Source organism: Lissotriton vulgaris, chromosome 2_1, assembly GCF_964263255.1.
Source record: "Lissotriton vulgaris chromosome 2_1, aLisVul1.2, whole genome shotgun sequence".
NCBI classification, from domain to species: Eukaryota; Metazoa; Chordata; class Amphibia; order Caudata; family Salamandridae; genus Lissotriton; species Lissotriton vulgaris.
The window spans coordinates 566,146,927-566,164,165 of record NC_141687.1 but is presented as its reverse complement, the minus strand read 5'-3'; positions in this window follow the sequence as shown (position 1 = coordinate 566,164,165).

The following is a 17,239-nucleotide window of genomic DNA, read 5'->3' as shown; positions in this document are numbered from 1 at the left end:
AGAAAATGTTTTAGCTACAAAACACCCAGTTGCACAGGCATAGAGGATAACACAATGGGCATAGTGAGAACTTCAAATAAGGTTAAAGACATTCTCCGCTGATATGGGCGAATTACGCTGGAATCCCAAGCAACATGAAAAGAGTTTCCATTATGGGTACAACACTGGAGAAAGTACTGGGAAGGAGCCCTACCCATCTCCTAAAGATGTTCTAACATAAATTATACTCTATGGAAGTTTTCATATTCGATCCAATGATGTTTTGGCCAAAATTGCTAACTTTCTGCTTGTTAACTTCAACACCTGCTACATGTCTATTTGTCTAATAGAACTCGATCACTCTCTTCCAAGTACACATCACGTGTGTAAGTCCATCAGGCACACTACACCCCAAAGTCTGATATAGCCAGGATATTTCCATTAGCCCCAATGGGAGAAAAACGAATCACTGAAGGCACAGCCTACTCCCACCACTGGGACTGTCCAATGCCCCATGGTCACCATGCCCTCTATTAAGCTCTAACTCCAAACCATCCTGGAAGTAGTAATAGTTGGTGAGCCTTTGGAGTGCTGATACATAAATAGGTGCCTCAAATAGCATCGTGCAAGCGAATTGAAGGAACCTGACTGTTTTTTTACGGGTTGAGTATGTAGTAGGTTTCCACCCAAAGGACATTTTTGAAAAAAAGAGTGCTCATTAGTAAATTCCACAGCACAAAATTAGCTTCACAGTTCACAGAAACATACTAAAAGTGTTTGCAATTTTGAATGATTGAATATTCCTTTATCTGTTTGATATAACAGAGAAGAGTTAACCTCCCTACGCTGTTTGTGGTTTGTTTTCTAGGAGTCTTACAATTATGCCAAAATAATAGATATTTAAAGCAACAAGTAATAGTGCCTGCCTGCCAGCTGCCGCGTGTTATAGCGCTTTACCATTTAAAATCCTTACAGAGTGTTTGAAGCCACTGCTGACGATTTCCCTACTCTCACCTTATTTAGCATTCACTATTTACAGTGTTGTGCGCTGGGCAGGTAGAATACGCGCTGTTGTGACTCTGACCCCATTTAAACATCGCGCCATTTTGTTGTTGTTGTTGTTGTGCTTCGGAGCCTTCCCCTACTACCTGATCCCGCCTTCCAGCTGATCCTCCCTCGCCCCTGCCCTCCCACCATCCATATATGACAGAAGCCTATGCGCGCAGCGATCGCGCCCCTTGCGCGCCGAAGGTGCGCCGAAGGTAAGCCCGTCTACGCCCGTCCGCGCCAAGCCCGCGCCCAGCGCCAGACCCCCTGGCCCTCGTACCACCCACCCACCCCGCATTACAAACGATGCCACCTCCCTCCTAGCCCTTAACTCTGGCCGCTCCCCCAACTGCGCCCAAGCCGCTCCAGGACACACCCATGGTCCCTTCTCATGCAACTCCTGCAAGTTCGACGGCACCAAAACCAACTCCTCATCCACCAACGCGACACAGAGACCCGACACCAACCACCTAAAATGCATCCTGCTCAATACCCGCTCAGTCCACAGACACGCCATCGACCTCTGGAATCTACTAGACACCATCTCACCGGACGTCGCCTTCCTAACAGAAACATGGATGAACGCCTCATCAGCCCCAGACATCACCATTGCCATCCCAGAAGGATACAAGATCATCCGTAAGGACCGCGTCAAGCATACCGGAGGAGGCATTGCCATCGTCCATAAGAATTCCATTTGCATCTCAACCAGCTCAGATGACAACCTTGCCAGCGCCGAGCACCTTCACTTCCAGATCAACACCGACCCCAAAACCACACTCAGAGGCACCCTTCTCTACCGGCCCCCGGGACCCCGTGCACAATTCAATGACGACATCGCTGACTTCATCACCCCACACGCCCTCCCCTCCGAGGACTGCATCCTATTGGGATACCTCAATTTTCACCTGGAAAAGAGCAATGACAACAGCGCCACCACCCTTCTGGACAACCTCGCAAACCTCGGACTCAAACAACTTGTCACTTCCCCCACCCACATTGCAGGCCACACACTCGACCCTATCTTCACCTCCAGCAAACACGTCTCATTCAGCCACACCACAGCTCTTCATTGGACGGACCACAGCTGCGTTCACTTTTTCTACAATAAGTCCACAATCCACTACCACCTTCAACCCACCCTGCGTAGAAATTGGAACAAACTCACCATCGACCAGATCTCCTCATCGCTCCTTCAAATCCCTCCTGTCCACTCCTCAAACCCCGACCAAGCAGCCATTAACTTCACCCAATGGCTATCCAAAAGCGCCGACATCCTAGCACCATTGAAAAAACATCAAAACAAACTAGGCAGCAAGAAGGCCTCCTGGTTCAACGATGATCTTAAGAAATCCAAGAAACTCTGTCGCTCCCTCGAGAAAGCATGGAAAAAAGACCCTAACTCCAACACCAGAGACGCCTTCAAAAACGCCACCCGCATACACCACCAACTAATCCGGTCTGCCAAGAAAGCCGCCTTCAAAGAGCGACTAGATAACAACGCCCACAATAGCAAGGAGTTATTCAACATCGTCAAAGAATTTACCAACCCATCCGCCAACTCCAACAACATCACCCCCTCTCAAGCCCTCTGCGACTCCCTAGCTTCCTTCTTCCACAACAAAATCGCAGACATCCACAACAGCTTCGACAACCGACCCGAAGACCAACCCACCCAACCTTCTGCAGGACCTTCTCCCCCCTTGAACATCCTTAACGACTGGAACCCAATCTCCACTGAGGACACCATCCGCCTGATGAACTCCATCCACTCAGGATCCCCAACTGACCCATGCCCTCACCACATCTTCAACAAAGCAGACTCCATCATAGCACCACACCTCCGGGATGTCATCAACTGCTCCCTCAACTCCGCCACCTTCCCGGAAAGCTGGAAACACGCAGAACTCAGCGCCCTTCTGAAAAAACCCACAGCTGACCCCACCGAACTCAAAAACTACCGCCCCATCTCGCTCCTTCCTTTCCCGGCCAAAGTCATCGAGAAAGCTGTCAACACCCAGCTTGCCGCTTTTCTCGAAAGCAACAAATCCCTCGACCCCTCACAGTCCGGATTCCGAGCCAAACACAGTACTGAGACCGCACTCATCGCAGCAACAGATGACATTCGAACCCTACTGGACAATGGAGAAACAGTCGCCCTCATCCTCCTTGACCTCTCCGCAGCCTTCGACACAGTCTGCCATAGCACCCTATTACAGCGCCTCAGTAACATCGGAATCCAAGGAAAAGCACTGGAATGGATCACCTCGTTCCTCACCGGAAGAACTCAGAGAGTCCGACTCCCTCCATTCAAATCAGAGGCCTCTGAAGTCATCTGCGGCGTGCCGCAAGGTTCGTCACTCAGCCCCACCCTCTTCAACGTGTACATGAGCCCCCTCGCAACCATCGTTCGCCAACACAATCTCAACATCATCTCCTACGCTGATGACACCCAACTGATCCTCTCACTCACCAAGGACCCCAACACCGCCAAAAACAACTTACACGAAGGAATGAAAGAAGTAGCCGAGTGGATGAAGCACAGCCGTCTGAAACTGAATTCAGACAAAACTGAAGTCCTAATCTTAGGTACCTCCCCCTCCGCCTGGGACGACTCTTGGTGGCCAGAGGCCCTTGGAAAAGCACCCATCCCGACGGACCACGCACGGAACCTGGGCGTCAATCCTCACTCTCAATGACCAGACAAGGCAACGCTGTCTCATCATCTTGCTTCAACATTCTTCGCATGCTCAAAAAAACATTTCGCTGGATCCCCACCGAAACTAGAAAAACGGTCACCCACGCACTGGTCATGAGTCGCATGGACTACGGTAACACCCTATACGCCGGTTCCACCGCAAAACTCCAGAAAAAACTCCAACGCATCCAGAACGCCTCAGCCAGGCTCATACTAGATATCCCGCGCAAAGAACACATCTCTGGTCACCTGAAAAACCTCCACTGGCTCCCCGTAAATAAGAGGATTACCTTCCGCCTCTTAACCCACGCACACAAAGCACTTTACGAACTTGGACCCGAATGTCTCAACACACGACTGTCCTTCTACACCCCCTCCCGTCAGCTACGATCCTCCAACCAAGTCCTTGCCACTGTTCCTCGCATCAACAAAGCCACCATGGGAGGTAGATCCTTCTCCTACCTGGCAGCCAAAACCTGGAACTCTCTTCCCACTCACCTTCGCCTTACTCAGTACCACCTAGCATTCAGAAAGCAACTTAAAACTTGGATATTCGACAAGTAATCTCCCCCCTCCCTCAAGCGCCTTGAGACCCTATGGGTATGTAGCGCGCTATATAAATTTCTGACTTGACTTGACTTGACTCTAAAAATTAATAAACTGCCTAGAATCCTATATATGACATTTAGATTAAAAAAAAGCTGTTTATGCAATTTCACATTTGCCTATCATTAATTAAACTATATATAGTGTCTCTCCTGTTCAGGTCGTCTTGTCCATTTCAATTCATTCTGAGAACCTGCTTAGAAGGGGCAGAGAAGAGAAGTAAGAAGTGATATATCTCACACTCGCACCATAGTCAACAGTGCCACATAGAGCTTACAGGCTCGTAGGGCAATGTTATTGCTGAATTATAGCAAGTTCACATGATCAGAGAGATTATATCCAATATTTGTTGTTTGATATTGTGTGCGAGTTTGTTAATACCTAACTATATAAAATATCTGAGCTGTGTTGACTGATTGTTCAGGGCAGCGTTTGATGTGTTTAGCGTATGTTATTGAAAGGAGAGAATGCAAGCACAGTGATGCTCGTAAACCTACACATATGCCGATGTACATATGTACACACTCATGCATACAACAGACAAGGCCCTACCCAGTGATATGATCATAAACAAGAAGGCCAAGGACCGATTGATTTTTACAGGTCACCATAACTCAGCGATGGTATCATTGGAATATAACACGTTTCCTGGTGTGTGAAATAGAATGAGTATTAAGTGACCAGTACAACAAATATTCTATGATTTCTAGGTGTTTAAATCTGTAATTGAATGGATTGCTATGATTGACATGTACTCAGATAAATGATGCCCAGATATGAAAGCATTTTGGAAAATATGATCTTGGACCCACTGCAATTTCAGCAAGATCCATGCCAGGAATGAGTATGAACACTAATTCACAAATCTACTGCACAGGCATAAACATATAGGCATGCATATATGCTATATATACACATCCACACACACAACATATGTTCACCAAAATAAATATACTTATATGTTTTAACTAGATATAAACAATACAAGTTAATAACCAATGATTCGATGCTGATCAGCGCCATAAAGTGATCAATGCCCTGGAAACAGGAAGAAAGGCGCACCAATGTCCTGCTCACCATATCCGGTGGTTCTCAGCACACCTGCAGCCAGGACACTAGCAGACTGCAGGCAAAGAAGTGTAAACAAGAAAAACAGAAGACAGCAGGCTTTTTCCATCCAAGCACCCAGGATCTGCAACAACATTTACTTATCCACCAGACTGCCACAACACTACTCCAATTTAGGAAAGAGTTGAAGCCTCACCCCTTCAAAGAATACATCACAATTAATAATTGTCACCAACCCAGCGTCCTCTCCTTTGGCATTATGCTCTTCTTTGAACACGTAGAGCGCTTCGCTACCTTTTGGCTAAGTTCGCACTCTAAAATTAACAAATATAGATACATAACTACATATGTTCATACATACAAACTGTGGGGAAAATAAACCTCACTTCAAAAGGAAAATATTGCTACAAAGAAGCACAACTACCACTTTTATGAACACTTTTTTTTACTTATGCAGCATGATTTTCTGATCCAAACAACAGTTCAAAATTATGACACAAATAAATATTTAAAAAACTATCAATTCCTTCCATATCCATATAACAAATTTGAAAACAAACTAATAAACCACATAATATGTAATCAGTACAAAATTCATAATGACTCCCCACAATTGTTCCAGATTTTAGCTAACTTTTGCACTCATTTTCCATGTAATATTTAACTTGCATAAACTCTATGCACTTTATTAATCCAGTGGGATACTGATGCAACTAAATCTGACTTCCCATTAGCTAAAATTAATTATCTGGCCACCAGCATAGAGATAAATAGCTATTCTATTGACATTTCTCTGGATTGAGCCAGATCCCAAACAATGCTCCATAAGCGGCTATGAAAATATTAAGCTCAAGTTTCGCACTGATTTCCACAAATATTTCTCGCAAGAACCCCATTAAATGACTACAAGTAAACATAACTGTCCATTCATATTGTTACATCTAAAAATTTGGACTCAACCCCAGGGTATAATTTATGAATCTTAGCTGCAGTGTAATACAACATCCATTTACTACCTTAGCACTAATACGCCAAAAAAATTCACTGCGAAATATCCAACTTGCACCCTGTTCAGGATTCAATTCACTGTAATATATCTGAAATTATCATTATTTGCCTTTAGAATGCAACAATCTGTACCAGTTTCCCGTGCCCAATAATTTAGTCACAAAATAAGCTGTATTGAGCAACTTTGAAAATGGGATCTCCCTTACTATGAAACTTGCTCAGAATTTCTTGATTTGTACAAAGCTAAAGAAATCTTGTATCCTTCGAAGCCCCACTTGCAAAATGTGTGCATAGACCAACGCAGTCCCATTAGCTTGCAATGTCTTATTTTCAGCAGAGGGTAAAGCCTAGTAATTTCCAATTTTTCCCGTATCCTAGTAAACCTTTCTACAATAATACACAGTGTCTTATACCTTGACTTCTTTGGAAGCCTTGGGATATAAACAAAAATGAAATAGATCAATTTCTGAAGGTTTCAACATTTGTTCTAAATCAAAATTAGCAGCACGCAAAATACTAGATGAAGACTTCGCAAGCCAGTCGAGAAAGGGTGACTGATAATAACATTTCACATTAGGCAAAGCCAAGCCTCCTTCCTTAAGCTTCAGCTGTATAGCCTCCATTTTTAATCTGTTTTTCATGCCCTGCCTGATAAATAATTGGATAGCCATATCTAAAACACAAATAATAGAGCGGAAGTATACACTTTTTCACCAGGGATACTTGTCCCTTAATTGTCATGGAAGTATTTTGCCACTGATTTCATATCCTGTGGATTTTGTCTAAAGTAAATTTAGAACAAACAAATTCCCATTTTAGTGGTTACAGAACTTCCTAAGTCACTTATGGGTATAGCAGGAGAATAATGAGGTTCCATGGTACGACATAATACATCTCCAAAGCAGGTAAAACGAAGAGCATCTGATTTAGCGTGAGTTTATCTTATATCCTCACAATTTAGAAAATTCACAATTTTTTTCAACTGCGTTTGATATATTAGTTTTATCCACAGCTAGATATAGAACCATATTGACAGCAAACAATTTTGATTTATCCGCCCCAGGTACTGGAGCTTTAATATTAGGGTTCTGACGGATAGCACAGGCAAGTGGCTCAACAAACAGGGAAATCAGAAAGAGCAGCCCTAACGTGTCCCGCAGCTTATAGGGATATTTCCTGCTATTCTGCCATTTATAATTATGTGCACCTCTGCTCCCCATATACATTTTTTAGAACACAGATACATACAGCTGGAAAAGCAAATGTATCTAAAATTCTAATCAAAACATTCCACTGGACGCTATCGAATGCTTTATCTGCGTCCAGCATTATAACAGCCGCCCTAATGTTCTGTACTGAAAAGTAGTCCATTGCCTGAAATAGATAGTGTGTATTTTCTGCCATCTGCCTGCCCACAATAAAGCCCTTTGATCCCTATGAATAATTGCAGGAACCATGAGGGCTAGACAATTTGCTAAAATCTTTGTAAACAATTTATAATCATGATATGAAAGACTAACCGAGCGATAGGAGTTAGCATCCTGTTCTGACTTGCCCTTTTCGAGAAGCTAATAACAACTGCTTCAGTGAAAGACGTTGAAATCTCAGCTCCTAGCGATATACCATTAAGTAGATTGACTAGGAATTGATTACGCTGAGGAGTGAATAACTTTTTTTTATATTTCAGTGCAGATCCTGTTATTACCGCAGGCTTTCCATTCTGAGCCTTGCTGACTACCTGCGCTACCTCTTCTAAAGTAATTGGGTAAATCAATGCTTCCACCTGCTTCCGCAGTAACGTTGGTATAATAAGCTCTTCTAACCAATCGCTTTCATATAACACTTTTACCACATGCTTTACCAAGAATGTCACATACAGCATTGTTTTAACTTCCAATCTTTCCCCAAAATGAAAAGTGTTTCTTACTTTCAACCTCATTTTAATAGTTACTTCTTGAACCTCCTCACACACTCACATAAAGAAAGAAAATATTTACTCAGAATGTCAAATTAAAGTTATCCAATTAACAGCAACAGGATATAGAGGGTAAGAGATGGTACCCCAGCAATGAGAGCAAGTTTGGACATTTAAAGAGATGTAAGAGCTGAGGTCCATTTGAGCCTGTTGCGCTGTAATGTATCACATGGCATATGTTTACAGATCACACTTGCAGGCAAACATCTTTTCATCCTGAGGCTGTGACACACATAAGGAGATTCATTAACATATAGAGCTGGGCATGGACTGCTCTGGTCAGGTTCCTCCACACCTCATGTGTCAACTCCAATTATTTATTCAGCCACACTGCTGCTGAAGGGTAAGACCTTTAGATTGGTTATGAGGCCGAGTTCCTTCAAACCACCAGCCAAGAACAATTACTTTACATCTTCTGACCTGACAAGCCTAAAAGAAGCAGTCAAGTCCAGTACTTGAGGTAGACGGACCCACACCATCAAAGCAATCCACTGCCTGCAGAGGCCCAGAAAGCCTCTGGCAACGCTTCAAGGTCAACCCAGCACCTGCACAGCTTATGGGCCACAAGAGCACGTGACAGCACTAAGACATATCTAACGTAGCAAATCTGCCCTGCTTTCAAAAGACAAAAGATGGAACTGAACTCTATAAAAGTTAGTTACACAAAGCCACCCCCCTCCCCCACATTTTTCTCCATTTCATTTATATGTGGCAACAAACATATGCACGCATAGTGTGCAGACATACATAACCCACACAAAGAAAATTGAACTAGTGCTAGAAAAATTACCGCATCTGTTCCAAGGACTCGGGAGCTGCAAGCCCAACCATTCTGTATAGACTCTACAATTCGACCAGTTGAGCTAATTCATCACAGAGGCCCCTTTCCTCTTCGAACAACAGTTGAAGCAGAAGCTTGAAGGCATTAGAGTCATAGATTCGGTGTCAGGACCCAACCCATGGGAATCACCAATGGTCATTGTTGGTAAGCCAAAACAGCCAGGCTGTATAAAAATCTGTCTAAATTCACAGCTCTTCAATAGAGCTAACATAAGAGACCGACAGATCACGCTGTCAATCAGCGACTTGATCAACAACCTCAACGGAGCTTACAGGTGTCCTGAATTAGACCTTAGCTTGGGCTATCACCAGCTGGAGCTAAGCAAGAACAGCAGGTACATAACTACCTTTCCTACTTATATTGGACACCAGAGATACCATTGCCTCTACGTCGGCATCTCTTAGGCGTCAAAGTAATTCAAAACACCATGAAGAGGTAATACTAGGACTGGAAGGTTTGTGATATATCAACAATGACATTCTCATCCATGCCACACCATTGTAATAGGCTTTTGACAGCATTCCATAGGATCACCGACATGGGACTACCTCTAAACAGAGCAAAATGTGAATTTCTCCAGCAAGACATTTAATTCTATGGTTGCGTCTATTTGGGCAAAACAATAAGAGTGTATCTACTAAAGTCATGTATATCAAGGATGCCGGAGCCACCTAATCACCACCAGAAGAAATGAGTTCCTCGGACTAGCCACGTAGTGTATGATTCATACCTGACCTGGCCAACCCAGCAGGTCTGATTAGGGAACTGACAAGGCTCTCGATTAAATGCATGTGGGGAAAAGAAGAAACAGAAGCACTCCAACACAAGGCTCTTCCAAGACTCAACTATGGCCTACATTGACCCCGTAAAAGAGTCTGAGGTCATCGATGATGCCAGCCTCATTGAGCTTGGAGCAGTACTACTACAATACTGGAACCGGGCGGTGGAGAAAGACCCGTTGTGTTTGCCAGGCATCTGCTCACTAACACTGAAAAAAATATCCGCACAAAGAAAAAGATGCCCAAATGATCAAAGAGTTATGCACCGATTTTCACCTTCATTTGTGTGGGCACATCTTCAGGGTCACAACAGACCAAAAACTCCTGCTCCCTGTGTATGCAGGCATGGTGCTTTATCCCCCTTCAAGAATAGAAAACTGGGTTTTGCAGCTCCAGAAATACCAATTTTTCAAAGGGTACAAGCTTAATGCACGAACCCAGCTGACTACCTCTCCTGATACCCAAATCAGACACTGTGAGCTGTGACATTGCAAAAGGAGCAGATGAACCCATGGCATGAGTTGCATATGAGAACTACCCACGACTAATAATCTCAGTGAAACAGCAGAAGCCACCAGAGCAGATATTTGCCTTATGCAAATCTGTACAGCAACCAACACCAATGATTGAAAGGACCAACTATAATGTGAGCACGTCTGTGGAGCAACCAGCAACATAAAACTTACTAACCTCTGGCACGAGGGAAGAACTGAGTGTCATTGATGAAGGTATCCTAATTCACGGGTATTGCATTTTTATCCACTGAGCCCTCTGTTACTAGCCCATGTGATGTGGGACTTCAAGGTGTGAACAAGATCAAAGCAATACTCCACAACAAAGTGTGGTACCCAGTCAGGGACAAACGTTTTGAGGAAATTGTTGCCATATGCCAGTGGAACAAAACCAATAGCCTGTTGGACAAGCCAGCTTCCATTATAACAAAAAGCCACAGCGAAGGGACATGGCAGACATTTATAATGATTCTCTGGTCCATGGGCGCCACATGTTAGTGGTATCGTACAACTATTCCAAATTCAATCTCATTGATATACTCATGACCATCAAATTTGAGCAGACCAGAAACAAGTTGGATAGGATGTTTGCACTATATTGAATTTAAAAGACAGTGAGAACCGACAAAGGTCCGTACTTTCAAGGCAACACGCGTAAAAAGTATGTGACAGACCTCAGTGTCACTAACTGGAAAATCACTCCCTGGTGGCTGCAAGCCAATGGAGAGCTGTGGAGACTGATGAGGTCTCTTAATAAAACCATAAGGATTGGAGTGGAACAACAAGAGGCCACTGAGAAAGTGCGCACAATATTAATGGGAGTCTACTTATGAACACCTCACAGTATCTTTAAAGAGTCCCCTGCTGACATTACATTTGGTTGCGGTACAAAAGGGGGTGGTGATGGACGGAGCATCTGAATCAATCAAACACTCACACTCAGTCAAAAGATCTGGGTTTAATCCATCACCATTCTTTAGCCTACTCTGCCACCCCAGTTCAGACATGGCTATATGCAAATCAGTCTGACCCTTTGCCTCATGGGAACAGTCCAGCCCGAACTGCCAAGCCATGTCTTCCCTGGAACGGAAACAAGCTTCCGAGGACCGGTTTCTAGCATTCCAGCTGTCTTTAGCCCGGCTTGCTTGAATCCAGTGGCCAGGAGAGCAAGGGACTCACGTCTGAGCATACCCTGCCACACTTATGGTAGCCAAAAGTGGTACAAAAGGGGGTGGTGATGGACAGAGCATCTGAATCAATCAAACATTCACACCCAGTCAAAAGATCTGGGTTTAATCTATCACCGTTCTTTAGCCCACTCTGCCACCCCAGTTCAGACATGGCTATATGCAAATCAGTCTGACCCTGTGCCTCATGGGAACAGTCCAGCCCGAACTGCCAAGCCATGTCTTCCATGGACCAGAAACAAGCTTTGGAGGACCAGTTTCTGGCATTCAAGCCGTCTTCAGCCCGGCTTGCTTGAATCCAGTAGCAAAGTGAGCAAGGGACTCACGTCTGAGCATACCCTCCCACACTTATGGCGGCCAAAAGCGGTACAAAAGGGGGTTGTGATGGATGGAGAATCTGAATCAATCAAACACTCACACCCAGTCAAAAGATCTGGGTTTAATCCATCACCATTCTTTAGCCCACTCTGCCACCCCAGTTCAGACATGGCTATATGCAAATCAGTCTGACCCTGTGCCTCATGGGAACAGTCCAGCCCGAACTGCCAAGCCATGTCTTCCCTGGACCGGAAACAAACTTCCGAGGACCGGTTTCTGGAATTCCAGCCGTCTTCAGCTCGGCTTGCTTGAATCCAGTGGCAAAGTGAGCAAGGGACTAACATCTGAGCATACCCTGCCACACTTATGGCGGCCAAAAGCGGTACAAAAGGGGGTGGTGATGGACGGAGCATCTGAATCAATCAAACACTCACACCCAGTCAAACGATCTGGGTTTAATCCATCACCGTTCTTTAGCCCACTCTGCCACTCCAGTTCAGACATGGCTATATGCAAATCAGTCTGACCCTGTGCCTCATGGGAACAGTCCATCCTGAACTGCCAAGCCATGTCTTCCCTGGACCGGAAACAAGCATCCGAGGACCGGTTTCTGGCATTCCAGCCGTCTTCAGCCCGGCTTGCTTGAATCCAGTGGCAAAGTGAGCAAGGGACTCACGTCTGAGTATACCCTGACACACTTATGGCAGCCAAAAGCGGTACAAAAGGGGTGGTGATGGACGGAGCATCTGAATCAATCAAACACTCACACTTCGTCAAAAGATCTGGGTTTAATCCATCACCGTTCTTTAGCCCACTCTGCCACCCTAGTTCGGGCTGGACTGCTCCCATGAGGCACAGGGTCAAGGCTGATTTGCATATAGCCATTGTCTGACCTAGGTTGGTGTGGAGTGTAAGGGTGGGCGTAAAATCCGTTTCGTGGGCGAATTTGCGGATTTTCCGCGATTTCGCGGTCCGCGAATCTCGCGAAATCGCGGTAAAATCCGCGAATCAGCTGGGACGAATTTTCAGCCAAGCAAGGGTTACAGCAGCAGGTGCAAAAGTTGAACCTAATTTCTTTGTAAGCTTTTACAAAAGGGTTACAAACAAATTAACTTCAACTTGGACACCTGCTGCTAATTGCTTCCTGGCGCCTCGTTGCCTACTTGCAACTATTCTCTGACCCTGCTCTGACCCTTGAAGCAGGGTCAGAGAATAGTTATAAGGAGGAAACGAGGTACCTGTCCAAGAAATTAACCCTTTCAGGAAGCACTTACAGATATAAAAAACAGGAAGAAGGGAGAGGATGGCAAATACACCCATTTTGAGTTGTCAGGAGGGGTTAAACTAAAAGAGACCTTTACAGCACAATTTTCATATGCATTTTGCTAAAAATAAAAAGCTGTATGTTCTGTAGGGGCAGCTCAGGAATCTGGCCCTTCAGAGATCCGGCCTCTTTCTTTCTCTCGTTCTCTCTCTCCCTCTCTCTTTCCCTCTCTTTCTATCTATCTATCTATCTATCTATCTATCTATCTATCTATCTATCTATCTATCTATCTATCTCTCTCTCCCTCTCCCATAAACGACTACATGGGTAACTTCGCTATGCAAGCGGCTCGCGAAGACGCAAAAATCCCCGCGAACACAGAAAAAACCCCGCGAACACGCAAAAAACCCCGCGAACACGCAAAAAAATAAAAAATCCGCAAATTGGCACAAATTCGCGAATTTTGCCGATCGCGAATTCGCAAATCTGCAAATTCGCGGATCGCGAATTCGCAAAATTCACCCATGCTTAGTGGAGTGTAAAAAAACGATGGATTTAGGCCCAGATCTTTGTGCTGGGGTGAATGTAAGACATTGTTCTGCATTCTGTCCATCAACTGTGTTTTTTTGCAATTTTCACCCTGAGTGGGCTGGGTATGCTCAGACCTGAGTCCAGGCTTTCGTCATCACTGGAGTCAAGCTATCCAGGCTGAAGAAGGCTGATAGCCAGAAACCGGTCCTTGGATGCTTGATTCCGGTCTAGGAAAGACATGGCTTGGTAGTTCGGGCTGGACTGTTCCCATGAGGCACAGGGTCAAGGCTGATTTGCATATAGCCATTGTCTGACCTAGGGTGGTGTGGAGTGCAAAAAAACGATGGATTTAGGCCCAGATCTTTGTACTGGGGTGAATGTAAGACATTGTTCTGCATTCTGTCCATCAACTGTGGTTTTTACAATCACATTTGGTTGGGCAGCACAAGAATAAACCCCTCATTACTGACAGTGGATCCCAATTCCCAACACCTTTCGACACACCAGCTAGACAAAAGAGAAGGTGAAGGAACAATGAGAAAGCTAGAGAACTTTAGGGGTGGATATATCTGGTGTAATTATCTCTAGCGAAATTACATCTAATTACCGCAACAATTCTCATAATTATGGATAATAATGTGAGAACTTGAAGCTTAATCCAGCATTTAATGCAAAAATGCATCCTTGGTCCAAATGGCCCCAAGGATGCATTGTGTACTAAAAAGATAGCACTAAATGATGTCAGGCATGAACAGCAGTAGCCAGCACCCACTAGCTCTCTCTTAGTTTGTTTATTTTGTGCTCCTAAGGTAGGATTTTAGCCCCAAATTACTCTTAATTACTCAAGCTGCAATAATTGTGTAATTTCGGTAATTTTGCATCACATGAGTAACATGTAATTATTGAATTACTTCAATTACTTCAGCATAACTAACATTTCTTCCAGGTCTAGTGAATTTCAGGCATGCAAAGAGTGACAGACATAGGTGTAGGTGACTGGGTGCTGCTATGTACCCATAAAAGCGGAAGCAAATTCCATCTACCATTTTAAAAACCCCACCCTTCATCACCCATAGACAAGGCAGCGTGATCACTGCTGTCGAAGGTGGCAACTAGATCACCAGAAATGTGTCTTTTTTCACCAAGTGGTGACAAGTGACATATGAAAGTATGAGTTTGAAAAGCTTGGAAGATGAGTAACTGGAACAACTGGAAAGGTCTTGTGCTGAGACGATAAGTGGAAGACAGAGGCTATCCATCACAGAAGTGAGGACAACCGCAAGGACAACCGCAGCCTTGACAAGGATCGATGAGAATCCTTTGAAGGGCACCCTTAAACCCAGTGGCCTTCCATACCCATGCATGCCAACAAACCTGATTCAGATGGGAGACTCACAATTTTTTAAGCCTAAAATGGCTTCATTTTAGGTGTCTCCTGCCTGAAATCTCCTCCTCTTCAATGCAACTCAATGGGGAAAATCAATTCCCCCATTCTTTTCCCATAATCTCCTTCTTACCAGGTTCAAAATGTGCGCATCTACTACCATTTCAGACCCCACATCGGGCCACCTAAGGTTGCAGCATTATATATGCCATTAACCGTGGAACACGGGCCCAGTGACTCTTGTTGGATAGTGGAGTGGTGTGGCTCACTGGTTAGAGGTGGCAGACCCGTAAGCAGAGACCAGGGTTCAATTCCCGACGCAGCAGGGTCGTGGACCTAGGTCAAACGGGCTTGATAATTCACGCCTCAGTGCCTACTCTAACCAGGGAACACACTCGGCAACTCTGGGCATTAAGCTTGCCTCATCTCTACAACAGCCCCCGACAGACGCCGGGGATGCCCGGTTTCACCTTGGAGATACCCAGAAAGGGACCATCTCACAGGGAAAACCAGGACGGGTTCCCCAGCGGTCTTCAGCGCCAGGACACTCCGATGGAGTCACAGTGCGTTTTACAAGTACACCCACATTTACATTTACATAGTACCCTGTGAGTAATTGTTGTATATTGTTTTAAGTTTGTATCAAAAGAAAACTTTGGAGGAATGAAGTGGATCACGTGACATGTTGTTGTATTCTGTTTTAGGTGCCCGTATATAGGTTTTCCTGATACATGTCCTTATATAGGCACAATCCGCCTTGCCCTTATATAGGCACTTAGATCCCAGTCCTTATTTAGGCATTAGCCATGCTATCCAAATAGAGGCATGGGCACCTACATCCGTCCACCCCAGTGTCACAACAAGTTCTTAGAAACCAGACCCTTAAGCTGTTGGGAGTTTCCCTAGCCCAGGATTATTGATTTCTCCAAGAACTCATTATTATGCATGAAGCGCTATACCCTTTAGGTTGTTATGTTATGTTATGTTATTAAAAATTTATAAAGCGCACATACGCCCGAAGGCTTCTTGGCGCTGGAAAGAGATAAAAAACATAACAAGGGGTGAGTCTGCAGGAATCTTTATTTCAAGTAAGCCTGTGTGAAGAGGTGAGTCTTAAATGCCTTTCTAAAGGCAAGGAGGTCCTTACTCTGTCTGAGGGCTAGTGGCAGAGAATTCCATAGGGTAGCTGCTAAGAAATGGAAGCTGCTGCCACCTTGTCGTTTTTTCTTAAAGCGAGGTACTTCAAGTAGGTCTTTATGGGCTGATCTCAGGTTACGTGAGGGAACATATCTTCCAATCAGCTGCCTGATGAATAGAGGTCCCTTGCCTTGCAGAGCCTTAAAGATGATGCACCCGGCTTTGAATTCGGCTCTTTGAGCCACGGGTAGCCAGTGCAAGGTCTCTAGGCCTGATTTGATCGATTCCCATTTGGGTACATTGCAGATCAGCCTGGCGGCCTGATTCTGCAAGTACTGCAGTCTTCTAAGTTGGCCTACAGGTAGGCCAAGGTATAGGCTGTTTGAGAAGTCGATGTGGGAGAGGACTAGGGCCATGACCACCTGAATTAAGGCGGAAGGAGTGAGGAAATGGGCGATTTTCCTAATTTTCCTCAATTGGAAAAATCCAGAGGAAACCACGGTTCCAATTTGGGATTTTAGCGAGAGGTCCTCATTGATGGTTATCCCCAGACTTTTTACAGTCAGAGATTTCTTAGGGGGAAGGCCCATATCAGCAGGCCAGAAGTTAGGGCTCCAACTGATTTCGCTCTTGCCGGGCAGGATCAACTCAGTTTTCCCTGGGTTTAATTTAAGGTGATTTGAGGACATCCAACTCTGGATTAGAGTCATAGTGGCTTGGAAGTCCTCCACAGCATTTGGGGAATTAAGAACGAAAACTAGCTGCAAGTCATCTGCATAATTGTATACAGTGACTTTGTGCTTTCTCAGGGCAAAAAGAAGGGGCCGCATGTACAAGTTAAACAATAAGGGAGATAACGAAGAGCCTTGGGGCACCCCACAGAAAGACTTGACTTTGGCAGCAGA